We start from the raw sequence: 3,811 nt of genomic DNA on the forward strand, positions 1-3,811 counted from the left end.
TTGGTGAAGGGTCTAGAGCACAAGTCTTATGAGGAGCAGCTGAGGGAACTGGGGTTGTTTAGTTTGGAGAAGAGGAGGCTGAGGGGAGATCTTATTGCTCTCTACAACTACCTGAAAGGAGGTTGTAGCAAGGTGGGGGGTCAGTCTCTTCTCCCTAGTAACAAGTGATAGGATGAGAGGAAACGGCCTCAAGGTGCTCCAGGGGAAGTTTAGGTTGGATATTAGGAAAAACTTCTTCACTGAAAGGGTAGTCAGGCACTGGAACAGGCTGCCCAGGGAAGTGGTTGAGTCTCTGTCCCTGGAGGTACTTAAAAGATGGGTAGACATGGTGCTTGAGTACATGGTTTAGTGGTGGACTTGGCAGTGATAGGTTAACGGTTGGACTCGATGATCTTAAAGGTCTTTTCCAACCTTAACAATTCTATGATTCTATAAATTAATTTACTGTTGAAAACAGTAGTTCTTTTTTAATGTTTGCCTCATGGAGAAAGACACTATTAAAAAGTAAAAATTTACTGACCTTTTCAGGAAGGACTAAAGTCTGACATTAAAGTGTCATGTGATTTAAACAATTCCCCCCCCCCCCCAAATGCTCATTTTTTTCTGTTTTATTCATTCATTTAAAGAAAGAGATAAAAAGAAATGAAATCTCTCTTATGTTTGTCAATTTGCATCACATGGCTTTTCTTTTTCTAGGCCTGCTTTGTGTCTAATCTTTCTTACACCTTTTATCTCATGTTTTCAGATGATCTAGACCACATCCTTAGAGTACACAAAGAGCTTATAGTATTGAGTTTTCTCTGTTTTTTTAATACCTTGTTTGCTTTAATACATTTAATGCTCGTGAAAGATGACAGCATTTTTATTGGCATTTAGAAATTCAGTTCTCAAGCAGTAACACTAGCAAAGCAAAAGCTGTAACAGTGCAGGCTTCTCCACAAAGCTCTGCCAACACAGCTCAGTGCTATCTTATCCTATTATTTATTATAGTTTCTACTACCTTGCCCAGTGGAGATGTCAGGCATATTGGTATGTAGTTTCATAATTTCTGGAGTCCTTTTAAGCAGTCATATTTATGTCACATTCGCCATTTTCCAATACCGCTTAGTACCACTGATATTAAGCAAAAACTTAGCACTCCCCTTTCCCCAGCTACAAATTCATTTAGGATTCCAAGATTAATACATCTGATCATCCCAAATCATTATAGCTTATCTTTTCCGTTCACTCTATTGATAATTCAGTTTAAGGCATATTCTCTGTCTGGTCCTCCATATGGAAAGAGTTCTGCTGTGGAATTCTTCCCAAGATACTCTCCAGTGAACAAAAAAACCTCCGTACTTTCTCTGCTCTAGTTTTATCATGATTGCTCTTCCCACCCAACCTTGATTCTCTGTGGATCCTCAGGATTCTCTTGCAGGGTTTCTGCTCATAAATACTAAAGTTACTAGTATTGATTCCCTTTTGCTGGTTGTTGCTCTAACTCATTTTAGCCTGCCTTAATGTGTTTCCACGTTTCAAAGATTTATGATCCTTTCTGTTTCCTTATTTGGACGCAACTTCCTTTGTGTCTTTCTTTTTGGAAGATGCCTTCTTTTTTTGTAATTGCCCTACCCCTGTGGTTTAACTGTGTTGGTATCCTTCAGAGCTTGGCCCTCCACCACAACCACAGGAGTAAACAATTGTACAAACTGTCCTGCAGCAAACTCCAAAAGAACATAATGCAAACACCGGATTATGGACTTTCAGTGCACCCTGTAATTTTATTCACAATGTACTATAGTCTCATTGCTAAGATTAAAACCACTGCTAAGCTTTTCACACAATAACCACATCCCAAAGCACAGCAAGGAACGCAGAGCAATCCAAGTGATCAAAGACTACTCTCATAGTACAGGAAAAAGACCCTCTACACAATCTTTTGGGAAGTGCCAATTCCTTTCCGTAATTCGCTGCTAGTGTACTGAACTAAAGCTTTTAAGTTTACAAACACTGCTTGGAATCATGCCAGTATGACTGATACAAGTAAAATTCTAGGACTCTTAAATAAGTGGGTGCCACGTTCAGGCACCGGCCCCCTCACATGTTAAGAGCTGCATAGCAGGAGCTTGACTTAATTTGCGTCAAATAAATGCATGAAGAATGTATCTGATTAATAAGAAGGACATATAGGAGAAAGCATTTGCACAAAACAGAAGTTATTTTCTGAGGTAACAAATGCATGCTCCAAACTGGAATTAGAATAAAATCGCAGAACTCAGAGGCACGATTGTAAAGCACATGGCTGTTAGATAAAAAGTCTTTGCGAGGAAGTTGCTACAGTACTTAAATATACAGACTCTGGTAGAATACTGTCATGAAAACCTACTATACACTTTATTACATTCAGCTTTAAAACAGCTTAATTCCCTGTTTTTACACAGAATTCTTTGTACATTTCAAGAAAAAAAATAATGTTGATACTAAATCACAGGAACTTTCCCTGTACCTTAGGCCTCTACAATTTTCTCTGCTGAGTCATGTCATCTGACTGGTCACACAAGAATGCATGTCAGCTTGTAGTTTGTCATGGAGTTGATTAGAGATTTTTTTTGAAGGCGCTGAAGTTAATGTGCTTAAGCTATTGAACAAAAATGTCATATATGGTCTTTATGTGCACTTTGTTCTCCATATTAAATCATATGCATCATAGATCTTTAAGGACAAATTACCGATGCACTGCATATGCACTCCTTTAAGCACTGCAGTTTACCCCAGTAAAGTATTATCAAATGTAAGAGTTCTTAAGACTATATAAAGGAAATTAGCATGCTCTATTTTCTTCTGCTGTTTAGTTGTCATCTCTCAGGTTTTGTTCCCCATAATGATTTAATCTTGTTGAAAATTCTGGATCCACATTTTATTGATGGGGCCCTCCAGTAATTGGAATAAGTTCCCAAAGTTATTTTTTTACTCTTGTAGACCCTAAATTTTACATCTAGTAATACTTCACAAAATGAATGACTGTCTCCAATTTTTTTATTACTGCTTACTACTTCCTACACGTTTTTGTTTAAGATGTACATTTCTTTGTGTGGCTTGCTCTATGTTTACAAAGCATGTTTCTGCTGGAGACTGCTGGTCTCAGCTCAAGATAACTGAGGTGTCTACAGACTCTAAACTTTCAGCACTGTAATTTTGCATCTTTTAGTTAGTTTGGCCTCTTTCTATACTTTCACTGTAACCCCAGTATGGTCTTTATCTGATTTATTCACGTTTTCCTGACTTAGCACTCTCTACGGTAGCTTGCCCTCCCCGAGTAGAAAAAAACCAATTATTGCAGTAGCGAGGCCTCATAAATAACATCGATATTGAAAAGCAACAACAAATAAGCAACTATGACATTGGAGCCAGTTTTCACTGCACACCCTACAGAGAAAGCTTTCCTCGTGCATTCAGGATAAATAAGTACTTTGTAAACTCGGAATCTCATACACAAGGCAGAAGTGCTTACTTTCTGGAAAGTCTCAAACGAAGGACCGACCGGAGGAGGGGCCGCCACCCCCCTCACGCCAGGGCGCCCGAAGCCGCCGCCTCACAGCCCCGAGGCGGCGCCCGGCCGCCCGCCCACCCGAGGCGCCGGCACTCTTCCCAGCACCCGACCCTGACTCAACAGGTCTGTGTGCAGACACGGTGCCAGGCAGGGCGCCGCCGAGCCAGGCCCATAAGCTCAAGTCTTTCCGAAAGCCCTGGAGGTGCCGCGGGACCCTTCTGAGCCCACCTGCCACCGCTCCCCGCCCGCCCGGGAGGAGCAGGAGAGCCTGCTCGCCGC

The sequence above is a fragment of the Nipponia nippon genome, unplaced genomic scaffold (assembly GCF_047370975.1).
Source record: "Nipponia nippon isolate SJK-2023a ecotype South Korea unplaced genomic scaffold, ASM4737097v1 scaffold_5, whole genome shotgun sequence".
NCBI classification, from domain to species: domain Eukaryota; kingdom Metazoa; phylum Chordata; class Aves; order Pelecaniformes; family Threskiornithidae; genus Nipponia; species Nipponia nippon.